Genomic DNA, 24,672 nt, shown 5'->3' on the forward strand with positions numbered 1-24,672 from the left:
CAACGAATAGACATAAAGTCTCTAAATGTGTACATTAAGGAATTAAATTAACTGATGTTAATCATGGAATGAGAAAGTTGGATGATATGTGAGAAAGCTAAAGGCCCGGAGAAAGCTTACTGCCAAAGCTCCAGTTAGTAGAAAAGCCAAGGTTAAAACAGCTCTTTTGATAACCAGTTCAGTCTCCACATAGCTGGCTCAATTGTGGGAAGACAAGCTAGATATATAAATATCTCATTCTGAGCCATCCAGGTGGAAGTGCTGAAAAACTACCCTTGGAGTACTCTAATTCAATATAGCATGTATTTACAGATAACGTCTTCCCGGGTGAACTCACACAGAAGACCTATCTAGATGCATTTACTAGATGATCATCCCTCTGCCAGTAAATATTTACTGGGTGCCTACTCTGAAGGAGGCTTTGGTCTCCATGCTTGAAATACAGTTATGGATAGGGATGGGAAAGGAAAAAACATACAGACAAACAAACAAACAAAAAAACCCTATCTTGATGAAACTTATATCACAGGAAGAGGTAACAGACAAAAAATAATCATAATAAGTAAACAAATAACATAGTAGTACTTAAGGAGAGACAGTAGCCAATTGCCATATTAAGTCAGATGGTTAGTTCTACCTAGAAGAAATGGAGATGAGGGAGTTGGCCAAACAAGTATCTTGTGGAACAGCAAAAGGAAAAACTAGAACACAGCCCTTTAGTCTGAAGGACACCTGATTTGTTCAAGGTTCAGCAAGGAAGCAACAGTGACTGAAGAGGGGTGAGTGTGAGGGCAAATTTCTGGTGATAAGGTCAGAGAGGCATAAGCCTAAATCATGACTTTATAGTCAGTTTTCTCTATGTAGTTTTGTAATCAAGATTTTTTTTCCTTTGTCATCCTCATTGATAACTGTATTCCAAGCATGGAGAACAGAGCCTGATTCACAGTAGGTACCCAGGAAATGTTTGCTGGCAGAGGGATTTTTTTCTTTTATTCTTATGTATAAAAGTATGATAACTAAAAACATTAAGACCATTTTTTTTCTGTTTGTAAAATCTCAATTATATCTTGTGCACATAGATGCTACTCTTTATGTATAAAATTGAAGAGGGTCTAACCAAAATGGGGGATGCATTTGATATTTAGGTAAAGAGCCTGGTTGGGGGGGTGCACTAGGTTGAGGAAAAATTATTAAAAATAAACACCTTCTACTCTTGTCAAGTGTGGGATTTGTACTCTTCCCTGAATAAAGATGCTGTGCTGTGTGCTTCATGGTTCAGTTATGTCAGATGCTTTGCGACCCCATGGACTGTAGCCCGCCAGACTCCTCTGTCCATGGAATTTTCCAGGCAAGAAGATAGGAGTGGGTTTCCATTTCCTACTCCAGGAGATCTTCCCAACCCAGGCACTGACCAAAACCATCCCAAAGAAAAAGAAATGCAAGAAGGCAAAGTGATTGTCTGAGGTGGCTTTACAAATAGCCGAGGAAAGAAGAAAGCAAAAGGCAAGGGAGAAAGGGAAAGATATACTCAACTGAATGCAGAGTTCCAGGGAATAGCAAGAAGAAATAAGGCCTTCTTAAATAAACAATGCAAAGAAACAGAGGAAAACAATAGGATAGGAAAGACTACAGATCTCTTCAAGAAAATTGGAGCTATCAAGGGAACATGTCATGCAAGGATGGGCATGATGAAGGACAGAAATGGTAAGGACCTAAAAGAAACAGAAGAGATTAAGAAGAGGTGGCAAGACTACACAGAAGAACTATACAAAATAGGTCTTGAAGATCTGGATAACCATGGTGGTACAGTCACTCACCTAGAGCTGGACATCCTGGAGTGTGAGGTCAAGTGGACCTTAGGAAGCATTACTATGAACAAAGCTAGTGGAGGTGATGGAATTCATTCCAGCTGAGCTACTTAAAATCTTTAAAAATGATGCTATTAAGTGCTGCACTAAATATGTTAGCAAATTTGGAAAACTCAGCAGTGGCCACAGGAATAGAAAAAGGAAAGTTTTCATTCCAATCCCAAAGAAGGGCAATGCCAAAGAATGTTCAAACTACTGTACAATTGGGCTTGTCTCCCATGTTAATAAGGTTATGTTCAAAACTTTCAATTTAGGCTTCAACAGTACATGGACCAAGAACTTTCAGATGTACAAACTAGCTTTAGAAGAGCCAGAGGAACCAGAGATCAAATTGCCAACATTCGTTGGATGATGGGGAAAGCAAGGAAATTCCAGAAAAAATATCTACTTTTGCTTCACTGACTACAATAAAGCCTTTGACTGTGTGGATCACAACAAGCTGTGGAAAATTCTTGAAGAGATGGGAGTATCAGACCACCTTACCTGTTTGCTGAGAAACCTGCAAGTGAGTCAAGAAGCAACAATTGAACAACTGACTGGTTCAAAATTGGGAAAGGGGTATGACAAGGCTGTATACTGTCACCTAGCTTATTTAACTTCTATGCAGAGTCCATTATGTGAAATACCAGGCTGGATGAATCACAAGCTGGAATCAAGATTGCCAGGAGAAGTATCAACAATCTCAGATAATACTACTCTAATGGCAGGAAGTGAAGAAGATTTAAAGGACCTCTTGATGAGGGTTAAAGAGGAAAAAGCTAGCTTGAAACTCAATATTCAAAAAGCCATGCTCACAGCATCTAGTTCCATCACTTCACAGCAAAGAGAAAGGGAAAAAATGGAAACAGTGACAGATTTTATTTTCTTGGGCTCCAAAATCATTGTTGACTATAGCCATGAAATTAAAAGATGTTTGCTCTTTGAAAGAAAAGCTATGACAAACCTAGAGAGCATATTCAAAAGCAGAGACATTACTTTCCTGACAAAGGTCAGTACAACCAAAGCTATCATTTTTCCAGTAGTCACGTATGGATGTGAGAGTTGGACCTTAAAGAAGGCTGAGTGCCAAAGAATTGGTGCTTTTGAAGTGTGATGCTGGGGAAGATTCTTGAGAGTTGCTGGGACTGAGGAGATCAAACCAGTCAATTCTAAAGGAAATTAACACTGAAAATTCACTGGAAAGACTGATGCTGAAGCTCCAATACTTTGGCCAGCTGATCTGATGAGCCAACTCATTAGAAAAGACCCTGATGCTAGGAAAGATTTAAGGCGGGAGAAGGGGATGGCAGAAGATGAGAAGGCATCATCGACTCAATGGACATGAGTTTGACAAACTCTGGGAGATAGTGGAGGAGAGGGGAGGCTGGTGTGCTGCATTCTATGGCATTGCAAAGAGTTGGACACAAACTAGGGACTAAACAACAACGGGTAAAGATTATTCCCCTTGTGGAAGGGGAAAACCCACATAATACAAAATTAGAGTAAGGCCATTGTAAGAGAGGGAATCTTTGAATCATACTGACCAGAATGTGAGTCATGACTCTGACATGAGCTATGTGCTTTTGAACAAGTCATCTGCCTTATTTGTACTGTGGTTTCAGTTCAGTTCAGTTGCTCAGTCATGTCCAACTCTTTGTGACCCCATGGACCACAGAATGCCAGGACTCCTTGTCCATCACCAACTCCCAGTGTTTACTCAAACTCATGTCCATTGAGTTGGTGGTGCCATCCAACCATCTCATCCTCTGTCATCCCCTTCTCCTCCTGCCTTCAATCTTTCCCAGCATCAGGGTCTTTTCAAATGAGATTATGGTTTACTCATCTGTAAAATGGTGATACTAGTCCTTACCTCCTAAATGTACTGTGAAGACTGACTGCAGTAGCTTCTACTATGATGTTCTGTCATCAATTTCAGCATTATACTAACTTTATAAACCACTGGTCAGGGCATCTTTGCTCTTTTTCTCAGTATTTACACAGTTTTTAAAATGCCTACAGAGATTCCTTAAAAAACACTAGGAATAAAATTATCATATGACCCAGCGATCCCACTCCTGGGCATATACTCTGAGGAAACCATAACTGAAAAAGACACATGTACCTCAGTGTTCACTGCCGCACTATTTATAATAGCTAGGACATGGAAGCAACCTAGATGTCCATTGGCAGATGAATGGATAGGAAGTTGTGGTACATATCCACAAGTGAACATTACTCAGCTATAAAAAGGAGCACATTTGAGGCAGTTCTAATGAGGTGGATGAACCTAGGGCCTATTATACAGAGTGGAGTAAGTCAGAAAGAGAAAGAAAATACCATATATTAACACACATATATAGAATCTAGAAAGATGGCACAAATGATCCTATGTGCAGGGCCACAAAGTAGACATGGATGTAAAGAACAGACTTGGACTCAGTGGAAGAAGGAGAGGGTGGGATGCTTTGAGAGAAGAGCATTGAAACATATACATTATCATATGTAAAACAGATAAACAGTGCGAGCTTGATGTATGCAGTAGGGCACCCAAAGCCCATGCTCTGTGACAACCTGGAAGGATAGGGTGGGGTGGGAGGTGGGAGGGAGGTTCAGGATGGAGGGGACACATGAATTCCTGTGGCTGATTCATATTGATGTATGGCAAAAACCTTCATAATAAAGTAATTAACCTCCAATTAAAATAAATAAATTTTTAAAAATGCCTATCTTCTATTCATTTACCATTTTTGAAAATTCACATGGTTTTATTTTCTGTCACTTTTATCTGTATACTAAATTCCCTGCTTATTACAGAAATTAAGCCCTCTTTGGTTTCTAATCCCCGAAATTATTTAGCTATTCTAATGTCAACATGTAGAGTGCTATGTGTATTTTGATAACTGAATCACTGCACGTTTTTGGAAGTACTACCTTTCCACATGGCTCACTCCTTCTTTCCCCTGTTAGAAGTGTCCCCTCTGGCCAGGTGAGACTCCTGTTGGCCGTCCACATAAAAATTACATTTCCACCACTTCACCTTCTCCTGCCTAAAAAGCCTCTTGTGCCTTCTTCTGTCACTGCCGGTCCTGTATTCCTCATACAAAATTCTTATCTACATCTTAAGGCTATTATTTATTCCCAGGCTTATTTCCAGTGCCATAAGTGAATAAGTGAGCAAAATACCATCTCTCGTCTAGTTCTGAGCTATTCTTTGGGTATGAAAGGGAAGCATGTAAAAAGCAAACCAGAGAAGACCAGCCAATAATGTTTCTTAGAAGAAGCAAGTCACATATATAAAAATAAACACTCAAAATATAGAAGTCTGGGTTCGGTGATGAATACATTTTTTAAAGCCTAGTGAATACACATTAAAGATTTATATATATCACAGTTTGCAAATTTTATATCAAAACAAAAAGTATAAACATGCACTGCAGTCTTAGCTATAATATACATAGTGAAGTTCTTAGAGTAAAGGGTACAGATATCTGCAATTTACTTTGAATTGCATTAAAGGTGGATTAATGAATAAATGGATCCATATAGGATGAAACAAGTGCAGTGAATACTGACGGTTCAATCTAGAAGATGGGTTCATTACAAAGTTATTTTAACATTGCTGTTATGTTTTAAACTTTTCTGTAAGTTTGTGGGGGTTTTTTTGTTTGTTTTTTTTAGTGATCTTTTAAAACACAGACACTCTGCCAACAGGAGCAGATACTCATAATAATTCCCTTTATGTTCCTCATTGTTGTGATCCAGGAAAGAACACAATGTTTCAAGTATAGTTTGTACTCTTCAAAACATAAAAAAACAATTCATTTGATTTGAACAACCATACCTATCATTATAATTTCAGATAAAAATGGGAACTTTGTCAAAACTGGGTCATAATAAACTTATAACCACTAACTATCCTCAGGCAAGTTTTTTTTTTTTTTTTCTTTTTCTGTGCCACCTGTTGCCAAGTCACGTCCTCAGCTTTTCTCTTCTTACTGGTTTTTTGAAGTGAAATTCCTTTCAAATATGACATTCTATGTTAACAATTAGGCTTAAGTGAAGGAGGCAGGTATAGGGGCTTTTCTGTGCCAGTGTAAAGGTTTATTGAAGTAGACACACAAACTCACACTAATGCACTCTAAGATAAAAAGAGGGAAGAAAAGGCCAGAGAAAAGAGGAACTAAGATAAAGACTGAAATAATTCACCACTAATAAGGTTAATCAACTACTTACTATTTCCCATGTTCACGATGATAAGCACATAATCATATTCACATATAAAGTTAGTAACAGCTGTGAAGTTATAGTCCCATTTTATAAAAGAGAAGCCTTTAGTAGAGAGAGATGATTAGGCCATGATCCTACAGCCAGTGAGTTTCAAAATCTGGATTTACTCAATATGGTTGCGCCAACCTCATGTTCATAAACTTTCACGTAAGCATAGTAACTTGAGTGACTTGGATATATGTATTAAATTAGACGGATTGTCAAATGTACTTGGAGACATCAGAAATAGAAATATTCATAATTCAAAAGGCTTAAGTAAATACATAAAGAGGGTGACATACATCTACCATAATTTGTAATACGTGAACGTGTCCAATTCTTTGCGACCCCATGGACTGTAGCCCACCAGTCTCCTCTGTCCATGGGATTCTCTAGGCAAAAATACTGGAGTGGGTTGCCATCCTTCTCCAGGGGATCTTCCTGACACAGGGATCGAACCTGGGTCTCCTGCATTGCAGGCAGATTTTTTAACATCTGAGCCACCAGGGAAGCCCAATATGTGAACAATTATGTTAATTTTGTGATGGTCTACAGCTCTGCCTGAGAAGTCCTGGTTCGAAGAAGCTACTAACCATAAAACAGGCATTTAGTGAAATATTTCCTGTGTCTCTATAACTTTCCTTTTTACTTTCTCAGTGCTGGTATCTGTGACTTTACAGAATTTTCATTCATCACAGTTCAGCAGTTTGACATAAAGGAAAATAAGCTGAAAAAAAATTTTTTCTTTCTTTAGTTTGAAAAGATAGTCACCCTGCTTATTTAACTTATAAGCAGAGTACATCATGAGAAATGCTGGGCTGGATGAAGCACAACTGGAATCAAGATTGCAGGTAGGAATACCAATAACTTCAGATATGCAGATGACACCATCCTTATGGCAGAAAGCAAAGAAGAACTAAGGAGCCTCTTGATAAAAGTGAAAGAGGAGAGTGAAAAAGTTGGCTTAAAAAAGCTCAACATTCAGAAAACTAATATCATGGCATCTGATCCCATCATTTCGTGGCAAATAGATGGGGAAACAGTGGAAACAATGGCTGAATTTAATTTTCTGGGCTCCAAAATCACTGTAGATGGTGATTGCAGCCATGAAATTAAAAGACACTTACTCCTTGGAAGAAAAGTTAAGGCCAACCTAGATAGCATATTAAAAAGCAGAGACATTACTTTGCCAACAAAGGTCCATCTAGTTAAGGTTATGGTTTTTCCAGTAGTCATGTATGGATGTGAGAATTGGACTATAAAGAAAGCTGAGTGCTGAAGAATTGATGCTTTTGAACTGTGGTGTTGGAGAAGACTCTTGAGAGTCCCTTGGACTGCAAGGAGATCCAACCGGTCCATCCTAAAGGAGATCAGTCCTGAGTGTTCTTTGGAAGGACTGATGCTGAAGCTGAAACTCCAATACTTTGGCCACCTGATGCGAAGAGCTGACTCATTGGAAAAGACCCTGATGCTGGGAAAGACTGAAGGCAGGAGAAGGGGTTGACAGAGGATGAGATGGTTGGATGGCATCACCGACTCAATGGACAAGAGTTTGAGTAAACTCCAGGAGTCTGTGATGGACAGGGAGGCCTGGCATGCTGCGGTTCACAGGGTCGCAAAGAGTCGGACATGACTGAGCAACTGAACTGAACTGAACAAGAAAAAAGGTAGGCCCAGTTTATCTCACCACAGCTACACCTTAGATTTGCTAAGACGTGCATACTAAAAGAATGTACATAATAAATCACAACTCCATAAGTTTAGGTATTTTGTTTCTGTTTCCATTTGACTCAGGCTTTCCCCCTCTTTTGATCTTTCCTTTGACCCACTGGTTCTGTTTTTGGAAAAGTGTTGTTTAACTTCCACATGTTTGTGAATTTTCCAGTCTTTTTCCTACTGATTTCCAGTTCAGTGCTATTGTGATTAGAAAAGATGTTTGATATGATTTCAACTTTTATAAGTTTGTTAAGACTTGTGTAGCCTATGATCTATGCTGGAGAATGTTCTCTGTGTACTTGAGAAGAATACATATTCTTCTGCTCTTGGATGGAACGTTCTGTTTCATGTGCTCTCTCTTAGGTCTATCTGATCTACAGTGTAATTCAAATCAGATGTTTCCTTAATGATTTTCTATCTGGATGACATTTTGCTGAAAATAGGATAATGAAGTCCTCTCCTATTATTGCACCATTTTTCCTTACAGTTCTGTTAATATTTACTTTATATATTCAGATGCTCCAATGTTGAGTGCATATATGTTTACAATTGCTATGTCCTGTTGATGAATTGACACTTTTATCACTGAATAATAACCCTCTTTACCTCTTATTAAAACCTTAATGAAAGAAATTGAAGAAGACACAAATAACTGAAAAGATATCCTGTATTCATGGATTGGAAGAATTAATATTGTTAAAATGTCCATACTACCCAAACTATCCTACAGATTCAATGCAATCTCTATAAAAATTCCAATGACATTTTTTACAGAAATAGAAAAATCCTTAGATTCATATGGACCCACAAAAGACCCTGAAGGATTAAATCAATCTTTAGAAAAAATAAAGCTATAGACAACACACTACCTGATTTCAAATTTTATTAAGCTATAGTAGTCAGACCAATGGAACAGAACTCATATGTACACAGTAAACTGACCTTCAACAAAGGCACCAAGAATACACAATGATAAAGAATAGTCTCTTCAATAAAAGTTACTGAAAAACTGGATATCCTCATGCAAAAAAATGAAATTGGACACCATTCTAATATCATAAACAAAATCAAGTTGACATGAAATAAAAGATTTAAAAACAGTACCCAAAGTTTTAAAACTCCTTAAAAAAAAGAGAGAGAGAGAAATACCTTTGACACTGGCCTTGACAACGATATTTTGGATATGACACCATAAGCACAAACAACAAAAGCAAAACTAAACAAGCAGGACTACATCACAGGAAAAAAAAAGGTTAGCAAAAGTGAAAAAGCAATCTATAGAATGGGAGAAAATATTTGTAAACTTTGTATCTGATATGAGGTTAATATCTAAAATATATAAGTAACTCATATAGCTTAAAACAAATCAGATTAAATAACAGGTAGAGCATATGTAAAATAGAGAGCCAGTGGGAATTTGCTTTAAGATGCAGGGAGCTCATCCTGGTGCTCTGTGACAACTTAGAGGGGCAGGAGGGAAGTTTAAGAGGGAGGAGACACATGTATATTGATGGTTGATTCATAATGATGTACGGCAGAAACCAATACAATATTGTAAAGCAATTATTCTCCAATTAAAATAAATTTTAAAAAATGATGCGTAGAGGAAATGAACAGACATTTCACCAAGGAAGACATACAAATGGGTAACAGGTACACAAAAAGGTGCTCAATATCACTAACTATCATCAAAAACGCAAATCAAAACCACAGTAAGCGATCACTTCACATCTTTAGGATGGCCATTATGAGAAATCCAACCGGGAATAACAGTCTTTGACATAAATCACAGCAATATCTTTTTTGACCCATCTCCTAAAGCAATGGAAATAAAACAAAAATAAGCAAATGGAACCTAATTAAACTCAGAAACTTTTGCACAACAAAGGAAACCATAAACAAAACAAAAAGACAACCCACATAATGGGAGAAAGTATTAGCAAATGATTCCACCAAAAGGGATTAACGTCCAAAATTTAGAAACAGGTAGCATGGCTCAATATTTTTTAAAAAATCAATTAAAAAAAATGGGCAAAAGACCTAAATAGACATTTCTCCAAAGAAGACATACAGATGGTCACGAAGCACAGGAAAACATGATCAACACTGCAATTACTAGAGAAATGAAAATCACAATAGCCAAAACATGGAAACTACTTAAATGTCCATCAACAGATGAATGGATAAAGAAGATGTGGTATACATATATACAGTAGAATATTACTCAGCCATGAAAAACAATGAAATAATGCCATTTACAGCAACATGGATGGACCTGGAGATTATCATACTAAGTGAAGTAAATTGGAGAGAGAAAGATAAATATCATATGGTATCATTCGTATGGGGAATCTAAAGAAAAAAGATACAAATGAACTTATTTACAAGACAGAAATAGACTCACAGCCTTAGACAAATATATGGTTACCAAATGGGAAAGGTAGGGGGTAAGGGTTAAATTGGGAATTTAGGATTGACATATATATACACATATATGCACATATAGATATATGGAATAAACTGGGAATTTGGGATTGACACATATGCATATAAATACATATCTATATTTAAAATAGAAAATCAACAAAGACCTACTGTATGGCACAGGGAACTATGCTCAATATTCTGTAAAAACCTAAATGGGAAAAGAATTTGAAAAAGATTATATGTCTAACTGAATAACTTCGCTGCACACCTGAAACTAACATGAACTGTAAATCAACTACAGTCCAGTATAAAATAAAAATATTTAATAAAGAAACAAGTACTGGCAAAAAGAGAAACTCTCGTACATTGTCAGTGAGACTATAAATTGGTACAGCCATTATGGAAAACAGCAAGGAAATTCATCAAAAAATTAAAAATAGAACTACCATGTTGTTCAGCCACCCCACTTCTGTGTATATATTCTAAGAAAATGAATTCGGATCTCAGGAGCTATCTGTATTCCCATGTTCACTGCAGCTTTTCAGAATAGCCAAGATATGGAAGCAATCTAAGTGGCCACAGATAGAGGAACAGATACACTCTGGTGTATATTGTTAAAAAATAAACTGAGACACATTAAAATCTACAAGAGTTTATTTGGGCAAACATCCATTCAACTCAGCAGATACCAAACTGAAAATGTTTAGGAGTGCTCTGCTGACAAGCTAGTGGAAAGGTAAAGAGAAGATGTGGAAGTAAAGCAAAGGAAGTATTTGATTAGCCATGGATTAAGTGACTGTCTTATTTGAGACAGCCAAGCTGACAGAGATTAGCTGTTCCTAAGTTTTGTTTTCTTGGATTCAAGTGCATTGATTCTGGCTCAGTTTGGGTTTGCTTACTAGGTAGCTACTAAGGAATTAGAGCCACCTCAGTCTAATGGCTTCCTTGTTTATTACTCCAACAATATCTACAATTGAATATTATTCATCCAAAAAAAGTAAAGAAAAAAATCCTGCCATCTGTGACAAGGAGAATGAATGAACATTATGCTTAACTATAGTGTCCAGACACAGGATGATAAATATTGCACAATCTCACTTAAACTCAAGGAATCTAAAAGGTCAAACTCACAGAACCAGAGAGAAGAGTGGTGGTTGCCTAGGGTTGGGTGGGTGGAGAAAGGGTACAAGCTTTCAATTATAAGATGAATCAGTGGTGGAGCCCTATTGTACAGCATGGTGACTAAAGTTAATAATATAGTATTGAAAAATTATGTAAGAAAGAAGTGTGTAAGATGATCTCCTGAGAAAGGGAAGCAGTAGTGGGAGAAGAGAACCACACCATTGTCAGGTCAAAGCAACAATGGCAGTTACCTGAATTATTTTAATTTTTGTAAGAATAATTTGACTTAATAAATATCTTTAAGTTCCCATTACACAAAAAACTATTTGCTCATCCAATAAAATCTCACTCATGTTGTGGTAATAATATTGCTAGATGTGCAATGCTTTGAAAACTGTTTTATAGACAGTGTAAGCAGACATCATTAAATACTTTCTTACTGAGTCTTTAAAGAGGCAGTGAGCCCCTCCTACAGATGTCATAACTATAAGCTAATTTGTGGGACTTTCTGAAAACCATCATACTCTTTTACATAATTGAAACTGCACAATCTCATAAACATGTCCCCATGTACCATTTCATCTCCGCCACTCTCAGGTACCCAAGCTTTTTGTTCCCCAAATTCTAGAATCTGGGAAGAGATTGTGTCTACCTGCTAATAAGCTCTTTATATGCCTGGTATGAAGGAAACTGTAGAACCATGCTGCCCAGGTGAGAAATACAATGCTGCAGAGACACACTACAAGGGAAGCTCTGTTTGACGATGTAGACCATGAAATACAAAAAGATGGCGAGAAGGAACAAACATTCTTTTTCATGAATTCCTATCTTTGATCCTCTAGCTCAAAGGTTATGTTTTCACTAGGGGCCTTGACAACCACAGTCCTCACCATCAACCCCATCTGTGCTAGCAATCACTCTGTCTGTGCTTTCACTGGTTTGTCAGTATATTTTCTGGAAAAGTATCAATCATAATAAAGAGATCCAGCAATGACACAAATTATATAATTGATAGATGAGATCATTAAATTAGTTATCCCTTATGTTCAAGAAGGTAGGAGAAAAACAGAGCATGTGAAGTAAATAGATGGAAGATTTATCTGGATATAAAAATATATAGAAATAAAGAAATAGTGTATTGAGAAAGTGAAATGTTTGAAAAGAAAAATAGCACCATGTGATATTAACAGCAGGTTAGCTACCGTAGAAGAAGAGATTAGTAAACGTGATCAGTTCAGTTGCTCAGTCATGTCCAACTCTTTGTGACCCCATGGACTGCAGCATGCCAGGCCTCCCTGTCCATCACCAACTCCTGAAGTTTACTCAAACTCTTGTCTACCAAGTCAATGATGCCATCCAACCATCTCATCCTCTGTTGTCCCCTTCTCCTCCTGCCTTCAATCTTTCCCAGCATCAGGGTCTTTTCCAAATGAGTCAGTTCTTCGCATGAGGTGGCCAGAGTACTGGAGTTTCAGCTTCAGCATCAGTCCTTCCAATGAATATTCAGGACTGATTTCCTTTAGGATGGACTGGTTGGATCTCCTTGCAGTCCAAGGGACTCTCAAGAGTCTTCTCCAACACTACAGTTCAAAAGCATCAATTCTTCGGTGCTCAGCTTTCTTTATAGTCAAACTCTCACATTCACACATGACTACTGGAAAAACCATAGCCTTGACTAGACAGACCTTTGTTGGCAAAGTAATGTCTCTGCTTTTTAATATGCTATCTAGGTTGGTCATAGCTTTTCTTCCAAGGAGTAAGTGTCTTTTAATTTCATGGCCGCAGCCACCATCTGCAGTGATTTTGGAGCCCCCCAAAATAAAGTCTCTCACTGCTTCCATTGTTTCCACAACGGATATAGCATTGGAATTGAACAAAAATGAAATACAGAGAAAAAAAAGAAAACAAAAAGAAGTACTGAAGAAAGGATTAATGAGTTGGGGGACAACTTCATGAAGCTTGGGAGAAGGGTGATGAGGGAATAAAAACATGTATTTGAATAAATAGTTACATAACGTCTAAATTTGATGACACAAGAAGCTCACAGATCCAGAGATGTTAAAGGACTCCAAGAAATATGACAATCCTTAGCAAAGTCTGTGAAAGCTGTTATCTTAAGGCCTGCATTAAGTCTAACCATTGCTCTCATTTCTAAACATATACCTTAGCTCTTGTTTTCTTTTTTCCATATGATTTCTTATTCTTGAAATAATGGCTATCACTTTATGTGTCTCTGATTTTCTAATAACTCTAGGAAGCCTGGTCATGACCACCTCCTCTCTGCCATGCCTTCTTCACCCTACTCAGAGGAATGTGCTCTTTTCTGCGCTCCCCTTGTATTTGTCTATAACTTTAGTCAGGTTGCTTTCTTCTTGTTTTGATTGTGAATGTCTATTACTCGTCTTTAAATTTCTAGGATCAAAGTTCCTGGAACCAGTAGGTTTCACCCAGTAAGTGTTTGAGAAAAGAATGATGAATGTAGCTGTATGAATCTATCTTTGTTGTCACTTCATTTCAGCATTTAGTAATACTTGCAATAATTGGTGTTCAATTATTATGTTAGAGTGAAGGAAGCAACTTTTACTAATTAGCATTTGTAAAATCAGAAAGATGTTTATATGCTTCTGTGTGCAAGCCATTGTTCTACGTGTGGAGATACTAGAGTGAAAAAAGATCCATGAGCTTATATCCTAGTGTATATGTATTTGTCTATATGATTGTATATATTTCATAGTTGGGAAATATACAAGTAAATAATTATGTAAGAAAGATAATTTAGATGTTGAAAAGCATTATGAAAGCAATAAAGCACACTGATCTGAGTTGGGGTGGAGGTATTTTGAATTGACAGGGAAATCTTCACTGAGCAGGTAGTATTTGAACTGATATTTCTTAAGAACAAAAAAAAAGAAAGAAAGAAACTAGCTATTTAAGTTTCTTGGCCAGGAGTCTTCCATTTGGAGGAAACAATAAGAGCAGGAGCCATAAGGTAAAGAGTACTTGATGTATTTGAGAGAAGCAAGAGAATGGTATTTATGCCCCATCACTGAAATCCATCTGTGAAATACTTGTTAAAATAAAAATGTTAAGTAAGAATCATCATGTATGTTTTGCCTAACAGCAAGGGGTTGAAGAAAATAGCCCCTAATTCACATTCATAGGGAATATCAAGGGTTTTTAATTCAGTGACCATTAGGAGTATGCTCTCTTAGTCCAATAAATTCCTCCACCTTAAAATCCCTCACATTAGCATTTTTATTTTCTTACTAGTTGTGACACCAAGCGTTATTAATATTGTGCACAAATTACACAGGTTACTGCCTGATGGAAGCTTTCTTGTCCCAAGGCTCTGCTGGGAACAGGTTCATATATGCAAATTGCTAGAAAATGACTTGCTCACAACTATTACTGATTGCTGATGAGAGCAAATTCTGGGTGTAATACATATAATTCATTTTATTCTGCCTAAACATTTCAGGCTATTGTTCCTGTCTAAAAAAGGCAGGAAATAAGCTTCTTTGGTTTCTGATGTCTCTAATCACTGGGGACATAGATTATACAATCAGGGTGGAGAATCTGGCTGGCTGCCAAATGTATAGGTACTCATAAGCATGCATATGGATCTACTTATAAATACAGCTTCTAGAACATCCACAGTGGTAAACTCTTGTTAACACATTCCCTGCAGACTTGGCAGATTCATTCATCATGAAGTTATCAGGCACCCTTCTGCTTATGATCAGTGTGGCCTATTTGTTCATCTTGGCAGGTGAGTACTGTACACACACATACACAGACACACACACAGAATGGAATTCTGGTCAATGTTAGCAGTCATGATGTGATGTCTTTGTTTATGATGATGATGACGGTGATAAGGATGGTTATTGATGGCGACCACCCATAATGCTATTAATTTAGAGGAAACTTACAATTTATCACTATAACACTATGAATTATGATACTATGATGCTATTATGAATACTATGATAATATTATGAATTATCACTATAATACTATGTAAGAGATAGTGTCATCTACTTGCAAAATCAATGTTTTAATCCATAGGATGAGATGGCCTGTCCTAGACCAAATGCACCTCAAATGCCTAATCTAAAAGTTCCAGGCCAGGAATTCCCTGGAAGTGGTTAGGGTTCTGTGCTCATACTGCCAAGGGCCTGGGTGCAACCCCTGGTCAGGGAACTAGTATCCCACAAGCCAAGCAGTGAGGTCAAGGGGGAACAAAAAAAATAGAAGTTCCAGGCCAGTTGCAAACTAGCAAATCATAATTAAGAGCATAAGATTTCAAATAAGTTTCATTCTTCAATGAAACAGCTTATATTGAAATTATAACAGAAATTATTACATAAAGTCACCTTCAAGAAATTCTTACCTAAAGAGCTTCAGCTACTGAAATGTTCCTGAGATGCTTCCATTCTACTGAAAACTGAGGCATTCTTAATTAGTCTCTAGGTATGCAAAGAAAAAAGAGAGAATGAGTGGAAGAGCCCAAGAGTAGGATTTTAATATTTGGCCTCTAACCTTCATTGTGCTACTATCTTTTTCTTTAATATTGAGCAACCTACTTCTTTTCTCTGGCTACTGTTCATCATATGAAAATAGAGTTGTGACCCTTATGTGCTCTAAGACTTGTTTCAATAAAAGGTTATGGTTATGTACATTGTCTTTAGAATCTAAGACCTGGGCTTGCTTTCTGGCTCTATCATTTACAAGGTACATGCCCTCAGATGAGTTATTTGCCCCAGGTTGCAATTTCCTTAGATTTAACACAGAACTATTAGTATGACTTAATATATGTAAGATTTAATACAGTGCTTGAAATATAGAAATCCCTTAGTACATGGTAGATACTATTAGTGGAAATAGGGTCAATTATATGATTTTTTTCAATGTTCTCCAAATTATTTTGTATTTTATTGTTATATTAGCTCTTTTTTGGCCAATTGTCTTGATTATCCTTTAATCTAACGGTTTCTAGATTTTGGAATTTTCAACTTCTTTCTGGTTAAATATATGCCACTTTGACATATATTCTTGCCTTCCTTTCTTAAGTTAAAGCCTGGTTGTAAGGTAAACATTAAAGAAGTGAATATAATTAAGTAAAAGCCACACAGATCATAAATAGCAAATGTAGTGAAAAGAGCTTTGTACTGGTTGTTTGTAACCTGGCCTCTGGTTCAGCTGTGTAGTTAACAAGCTGTGTGTCCTGAAGAAGCTTTCTGTCCTTCTCTGGGCCTTAGTTCTTCATCCTAAATATGGCAGTTATAATCTTAGAAGGTCTCTGTGGATCATTTTAACTCTAACACACTGATTCTGGAATCTGCCTGTCCTGTTGTGACTTACCAGTTTGTTCTCTCCTTGCAGAGGCTGTGAGCCAAGGGGGCTACCAGGTATGTATTTCTCACTCTTAGGGGCCCTCTACTATCACAAGAGGCTGTCTTACAACAAAGGTGATTTTGAGTTGGGAAGTACTGTGACTATTTCATTAAGGTCTTCTGAGTTCATTTGGTTGCTCTGGTGAGAAGGTGGGATGACAGCATGATATCCTTATTTAGAAAAAAAAGTCATTATTAGTGCAGATGCCTTTTCCTTAACAGTAGAAAAGCACTTAAAAATTACTTCCCATTTTCTTTAGATGAGCCAGATGTCACATTTCCAAAGAAATAGTATGTACACAGTTAAAGCCTCTAAAATAATACATTGCTTATAAAAATATGGGATGAATATCATTTATTTTCTAAATAAGGAAAATTTTGAGAGTGAAAGTAGTATTTACACAGTTTTATAGAGAAGACATAAACTGAGACTATTCAGCCAACTCAGAACATACGGTTACTCTAGATCTGAGTACCTTGTTCAGAAGTCTCTACGAATGCTTCATGAAATGCATTCCTGTTTCCTGCACATACATATTAGATCTTCCGATTGAACCAGGATGTCTAGGGAGGGATGCTGAGGCCTAGGAATCTATATTTTAAGAAGCCCCTAACATTAAAATTGTAGAATCACCGCTCTATATCTTAATAAACACACTTAGGTATGGAGAGAGAGTACTTGCCAGACTCACAGACACTAAATCCTTTGGTATCTTAGAGTGTGTATTAGTCGCTGAGTCATGTCCAACTCTTTGCAATCCCATGGACTGCAGCCTGCCAGGTTCCTTCATCCATGGGATTCTCCAGGCAAGAATACTGGAGTGGGCTGCCCTTTCTTTCTCCATTTCCTTCTCTTCTTTGTGTACATATGGACAGGTGGCTTGGTTGGCAACTAGTAATCACAGAATCTACACTACTGAGAGAATAATTTGTAATAATAGGGTCTATAATCATAAGAAATAGTTGTATATCTTAAATTTTTTAAAAATGTAGTCAGAGTTTCCTTTTTGAAATATGAGTTTTGAGAAAGAACATTCAGGTTTATAATCCAGCCCTATTACTCAATAAATGTCTGATCATTGGTAACTTACTTCACCTTTCTGTGCCTCAGTTTCTTTATCTATAAAACTCAGCTAATAAAGTACTCAATTCAATACTACATGAGCTAATTTATATACAGCCCATAAGACTGTTCAGTGTAAATACTAAATAAAAATTAACTATTATTAAATTTTTATTTTAATGATTTAATCCTAATAACTAAGTCACATTTATCCAATTCTAGTTTTCTAATTAAAGAGTAAATATTTTAAATGAAATATTTATAAAGAGATATAAAGAGAAACAACTCTAGAACTTAAAAAAAAATTAATTTATTCAACAAACATCCTCCACACCAATTCCAAAAAATTCTAACATTTTAACTTTATTCACATGACTCTTTTAACTTCAAAATCATAGATAATTTTCAAATGCCAATAAGATAATATCCAAATTCCCTAGCCTGGCTTTCATGTCCCTTATCAATCTATTGGCTGTCTCCTTGTGCAGCCTCATTCATTCTCTACCACCCTGTGATCCAATTCTTTGACCACACTAAATAGCCTATTGTTTCTAGCATACCAAGACCTCTCATATGCCTTGGTTAAGGCTATTTTAACATTCTGAAAGACCATTACCAGTCACACCACTGTGAAAAGTGTGCTCATGCTCTCATTTAGAAGGACCTTCATATCCTCCTTCATGCAGAAATCTCCTGAGAACAAAATCAATTTTGCTCTATCATCCCTATGAATGATTTACTAAGATCTCATCTGTATTTTTACTGGATTTTACTGATATACTAAATTCAACATTTATCATATTATGCTATCCATCACAGATAGCCTTCTCTCTTAGAAAGTAAGCTCCTTAGGGCCAGAGGAAGTGTTTTCTGTCTTGTTCGGATCCTAGGTCTTTAAACGTGGCACAGCTTCAATAAAAATCTCACCTAATAAATGGATAGATGATTGAATGGATAAATCAATGGATTGATAGCTGAAGAGATGGATTTAAGAACGAGTGAAAGATTCAACAAATGTTAGAATGTACAAGATAATAACAGATGTGATATATAGTATTTCTACCTTCTGAAAACTAGCCACCTACAAGAATTTTGAGATAAGGTTATATAATCTATATATCTTATCTAAAAATTTAGTTGAAGATGGAGGTCTAAATTAACTTTTGGATTCTTTTATGTTTTTAAAAAATATTTTCATTTTGAAAAGTAGCCCAAAGAAATATTACATACTATGTATCTTTCATGCAGCTCACATTACATAACTTTGGTACAGTCATCAAAATCAGGAAATGAACACTGATACAGAACTGTACACCTAACTTGTTAACCTGAAATCCTGTTCAAACTTCACTAGCTACCCCAGAAATATCATATGATTCTCTTGTTGTAGGATCTAATCTGAGACCATATATAGTTTTTTGTCTGCTCAGTCTCTCTTCAACTCTAAGCAACAGCTACTTTCTTGAGGCAAAATTCAGTTGTAAGATTTTAATTAGAAATTTGACAAGACTACTTTGGAATTTCTAGTTACTGGCACAAAGTAGGCATTCAATATTTGTTGAGTAAAAAGTAAAGAAATAAAATTGATTTCTCCATGGAACCATACAAAAGGGAATTATAAAGGAAACTAAGCAACAAAAAAGAGAAAAAAAAGTATGAAAATTAAATCATGCTGAATAAAAGAAAATACAGAAGAGAATGTACTATCTTTAGAAATTAACTTCTGGTAAAGCATATCCCCTCTTTCATACCAAAATAAACTTTCTGGGGCTTCCCAGGTGACTCAGTGGTAAAGAATTTGCCTGCCAATGCAGGAGACATGAGTTTGCTCCCTAGGTCAGGAAGATCCCCTGGAAGAGGAAATGACAACACATTGCAGTATTCTTGCCTAGAAAATCCCATGGAAAGAGGAGCCTAGAGGGCTACAGTCCATGGGGTCACAGAGTTGGACATGAGCGAGCGACTGAGCACACACACATGTAAACTTTTCAAATCAGAAATTATTTCGGAAAAGAAAATGTTTAAAAAAGACAAATTTGGTCTTGCTTAAACTGTACTATATGAAATATACAGAGTTTTTTTAAAAAAATGTCTTACCAATTCACAGACAATTCAATTTCACTTAAATCTTTAATCTACTGTGCTTTGATACAACCTAGAAGTTGATTCTTAATGCCTTCTATTCCATGTGGTGACAGCAGAAAGCATAAAAGTAACAAGTCAGTTCCTTAATCCATGACAATTTAGAAAGTCATGCTATTAGAGTTGATGAGACTCTTCTTAACTTTGATTCTTCTGATGTTTAGGGCGAGAAAACTAACAGTTACATTTTGTTCTCTTTACCATATGAGGAAAATTATATTCTGGGAGGCAGGTGGAGTTACATATTTTCATGTTGAACTTTTAAGTCTAGAAATATATCTGAAATATTACTGAGATTAAATAATAACTTTATAAACTGCATTACTGTCAGGAACTTCTTGAGAGGAGGGACTTAGTATGCAAAATTAGGTTCTTGGAAAAATGGGTTCATGATAGATAAAGAAGCAAACTGGAAAATCACAACGTAATGGTATGAAAGTGATGTGAAAGTGAAAGTTGCTCAGTCATGTCCGACTCTCTGTGACCCCACGGACTATACAGTCCATGGAATTTTCCAGCCCAGAATACTGGAGTGGGTAGCCTTTCCCTTCTCCAGGAGATCTTTCCAACCCAGGGATCAAACCCAGGGTTCCTGTTTTGCAGGCGGATTCTTTACCAGCTGAGCCACAAATGTAATGGTATATCTAGGTTTTAATTCTGTCCCCATGTCATGTGAAATGTTGGAAGAATGTCTTCCAAAAGGAATTGAGCCTTAGTGTCCCCATCTGTAAAATTAGAGCATAGGAAATACTGCTTTTCAAAGAAATGCCCTTCAGCTAAACCGAAAGCAAAATCTCAACAGGTAAAAGTAACACCAGATAAACACAGACTTGCTTTGCTTGAAGTAAGGGTAATGAAAGCAGAATAAAAAAGATGGCTACTAAAGTCTGTCCTTTATTCCCGTGAGGAAAATCTGTGAGCAGATTTTCTTTCATTCTACCTATGAAGTTGTGTAATTATATAAAAAACACTTTCACACTATTCAACAAAGTTCCATGAGTTTCCTATTATAGTCAAGGCCTAAAGGAAATAGAAATATGAAAAAAAAAATCCCAGAAGTTTTACTTGATAAATGCATCAAAAGTCTTTAAAAAGGCAAATTAAAAACAGAGGGTTTTTTTTACTTCTAGAAATGGAGCCTAAGGAAAGAACTGAAAATGCATTTATACAGATATTCCTAGCAATATAGATTGCATTAGCAAACAATATGGAAACAAACAAACAAGGAAAAAGAAAAAACATGGAAACAAACCAAATGTTTCCAAATAGGGAATTGAATAATAATTAATATAGTATATAGTAACTATTCAAAATGGTAATATAGAATGTATATTGATGCAGAAAGATACTGAAATAATATTTCAAGTTTAAACCATTTTATAAAATGCTATCAATGGTAATGAGACTTGGGAAAAATATATAAACAGAGATGATGTCAGGAAAGGTACTATCAATAGTGAAAGTTTCTGGATAGTGTTCTATCCATGATTTAAATCTATCCCTTTTGTGCTGCTCTGTATTTTTAACGGTTCTATTATACCATGCATTGTATGATAGGTAGTTACAGAGATAGCTAATGAAGCAATTATAGAACTATGATTATATGCACATATATTTTATTATGCCTTACTCCTAAGAGTCTGCATTAAACCCGGGTCTCCTGCATTGCTGGCAGATTCTTTACTGTCTGAGCCACCATAGAAGTCCAAAGTAAAACAAAAATAAGTAAACGAAAGCAAATATAAATAAAAAATATTAATAACATTTGTGTACTACTAAAGGTTGATGTCAGATAATAAACTTGTAGACATTTGGAAACAGAAGCAATCTTTTTTCGCCTGAGGATTATCAGGAAAATTTCAGAGTATGAGATGGTATTTGAGAGGTGTTATTTCATATCATTAAAGAATGACATAAAAGAGAAAATTTATTGCAGGAGGAAAGAGTAGTATAGTGCTGGGAAAAAAAGCAAAATGTTTTCACAGGTTATTAATGGCCAATTTGGCTAGCTTAGTGGGTTCCCATATGGTCAGAATGATATAACGGCTAAGAGTATAGGCTCTAGAGTTAAACTGTCCTTGTTTGAATCCTGGTTTTACAAGGATTCAATAATAAGATAATGATAATAAGAGTTTAGTAATAATAAGATAAGAACTTTTAAAATGGATTTATAAGCATAAATAGAATATTTTTGTTATCACTTGAGAGAGGTAGTGATGTCAATGCCATTATTCATGAAATTAAAAAAGAACTTTTTAATCACAGGCTTTTTGCAGCAATTATGAGAAAACAGCTACAAATGGAAAACCCTGTCCCAAGATTAACAAACCAGTATGCGGCACTGATGGACAAACTTACCACAACCTCTGTGAATTCTGCAGAGCAGCTAAGTAAGCACCTGAAAGCTGTCTTTGGAATAGCATCTTTGGTTAAGGTCAATGGGGTATAAGTCAGGGAAGTTATTTATTAAGCCTTTTATTATGCTAAGTATTTTACAGATAGTTCTTATTTAAAATAAAGCAATATTATTAGCCTCAGACCTAGAAAGCTTAAGTATCATTTCCCAATTCATTTATACTGGGCTTAACCCACATCTACCACACTTCACTGTGAGCAGTATCTCTATTCTTTCAGGGAAAGAAATGGGAAGCTCAATTTCAAACATGAAGGAAAATGTTGATTCGCCTGATGCTGCAAAGCTGGAAGTGCCTACAATTCGCCTTTTGCATCAGAAGATTCTGTCTCTGTTTATCCAGTCTCCACTGCTGTGTATTTCCCATCAGTTATTTTGCATAAAGAAAGCACTTTCAATAAAGTTACCTCGGCAGACTGACTACATTGATGTTCTTTTCAGCTAACAATGGAGCCACCTTTATTTGATTTAGACTAACTGCTAGACTGCCTTAGTACAAAATGATACAATTTGAAAACAAACCACAGGACAGAAATTATCATCACACTTTTCAAATCCAGAATTCTCCAACCAGTACTCTGAGTCTCAATTCTTCAAAATTTATGCAGATGAACTCAAGGACAAGAAAGCTCAATCCAAGAAAATATACATCATCTGATACAAATTAGCATCCTTTCAGTTCAGTTCAGTTGCTCAGTCATGTCCGACTCTTTGTGACCCCATGAATCACAGCATGCCAGGCCTCCTTGTCCATCACCAACTCCCGGAGCTTACTCAAACTCATGCCCATTGAGTCGGTGATACCATCCAGCCATCCCATCCTCAGTCGTCCCCTTCTCCTCCTGCCCCCAATCTCTCCCAGCATCAGGGTCTTTTCCAATGAGTCAACTCTTCGCATAAGGTGGCCAAAGTATTGGAGCTTCAGCTTCAGCATCAGTCCTTCCAATGAACACCCAGGACTGATCTCCTTTAGGATAGACTGGTTGGATCTCCTTGCAGTCCAAGGGACTCTCAAGAGTCTTCTCCAACACCACAGTTCAAAAGCATCAATTTTTCGGCACTCAGCTTTCTTCACAGTTCAACTCTCACATCCATACATGACCACTGGAAAAACCATAGCCTTGACTAGCATTCTTTAGTATATATTTGTGAAGTATTTTTCCTTCGGGACATATTGAGTTAGTTTTAGAGCTTCTCAACTTGTACCCTGAGACAAGAAATAAGTAACAAGTGAGACAAAATGTTGGTCACCTCAGTCATTTGGGGCAGCTGAACAGGTTATGCAACAGCTGAAGCCTTTACGTTAGTTGTCTCTGGCTTTATCAGTTTACTACATAAAATAATTTTCTATGCATGATAAATTGTGAAAATAGGTTTACTGGCATGTAGTATGTCCTCGGAAATCTAAAGATGGGTAGACAAGATTGTATCTTCAAACTGTTTGGAGGGAAAAATTTACAGCAACCAACAAATGTATGGCTCAAACCATAAAAAATTTGCATGCAATGCAGCAAACCCAGGTTTGATCCCTGGGTTGGGAAGTTCCCTTGGAGAAGGGAATGGCTACCTACTCCAGTATTCTTGCCTGGAGAATTCCACAGACAGTGGAGCCTGGCGGGCTATAGTCCAGGGAGTTGCAGATTTGGACACAACTGAGCAATTAACATTTTCACTTTCAAAGTATAGTTTGTTACACTCTTATTTTATAAAATCCCTGTGCATGAATTATTTCATTCACTAATCACAAATAATTATTCAATGCTTATGATAGATTCCAGGAGTCCCTGGTAGCTCAGACGGTAAAGAGTCGGCCTGCAATGTGGGAGACCCAGGTTCGATCCCTGGTTGGGAAGATTCCTCCCTGGAGAAGGAAATGGCAACCCACTCTAGTATTCTTGTCTGGATAATCCATGGACGGAGGAGCCTGGCAGGCTACAGTCCATGGGGTCACAAAGAGTCGAACATGACTGACCAACTTCACTTTATGCTAGATACCATTCCCAGGATAGGGCAAACAAGACAAGATCCTTGGGGGCATAAGAATAAATATTTTAAAAATATTTTTCAGTTATTAATCAATTTATAAAGGAAGCAAAGTTGAGACATATGACAGAGAAAACTGGGTACATTTTGGAGAGAGTAATTATTTGAAATCAGTTACTTTGAATTGAACCCTGAAAGCTGAAAAGCATTTGGGCACAAGCAAATTTAGAGGAAGGGTGCTCTGAGTAAAGAGAACAACAAACACAAAAACAACAAAACACCAAAAACAAAACCCTG

At 36.7% G+C, this 24,672-nt stretch overlaps 1 long non-coding RNA gene across 1 annotated transcript; it reads left to right on the forward strand.

The window, feature by feature from the left end:
* Positions 1–16,755: 16,755 nt before the first annotated feature.
* Positions 16,756–22,812, forward strand: LOC122699284. Its single transcript, XR_006342589.1, has 3 exons — positions 16,756–16,789; positions 22,245–22,369; positions 22,614–22,812. It is a non-coding gene; the product is annotated as an uncharacterized LOC122699284 (long non-coding RNA).
* The last annotated feature ends 1,860 nt before the right edge of the window (positions 22,813–24,672 follow it).

Source organism: Cervus elaphus, chromosome 9, assembly GCF_910594005.1.
Source record: "Cervus elaphus chromosome 9, mCerEla1.1, whole genome shotgun sequence".
NCBI classification, from domain to species: Eukaryota; Metazoa; Chordata; class Mammalia; order Artiodactyla; family Cervidae; genus Cervus; species Cervus elaphus.